The sequence below is a fragment of the Buceros rhinoceros genome, unplaced genomic scaffold, assembly GCF_000710305.1.
Source record: "Buceros rhinoceros silvestris isolate BGI_N320 unplaced genomic scaffold, ASM71030v1 scaffold34526, whole genome shotgun sequence".
In the NCBI taxonomy this organism is placed as follows: domain Eukaryota; kingdom Metazoa; phylum Chordata; class Aves; order Bucerotiformes; family Bucerotidae; genus Buceros; species Buceros rhinoceros.
The window spans coordinates 21,868-22,311 of NW_010416344.1; positions in this window are offsets into that span (position 1 = coordinate 21,868).

Consider the following 444-nt stretch of genomic DNA (forward strand, 5'->3'; position numbering starts at 1 on the left):
TGGGAGTACCGTGGGCTGTGGGGTGGGGACACCTCGGGGGGACCAGGGGCTAGTGGGTGCCTGCTGGTGGTCACCTCTGGTCACCGCATCGGGATGGGGGGATGAGTGTGAGGAAAGGGATGAAGATAGCGATGGGGATGGGGATAAGGATGGAGATGATGAGGATGGGAATGAAGATGGGAATGAAGATGGGGATGAGGTTAGAATGGCGATTGGGCACAGATGGGTATCCCCAGGAAAGGAGGGAAACGTGGCTATTCCTGGGGGCAGGCACCCCACTGCAATGCTCCCACAGCCACCCACGGCACCACATGTCCCTGTCCCCCGTGGAATAAACCCACAGTTCCCCCCTGCTTTCCTCTCAGAGCCCACCCAGGAAACCAGCTGAAATGCTGTTTTCTCCGGGAAGGGCCATCACCCCCCTCCTGCCGGCAGCCCCTTTCC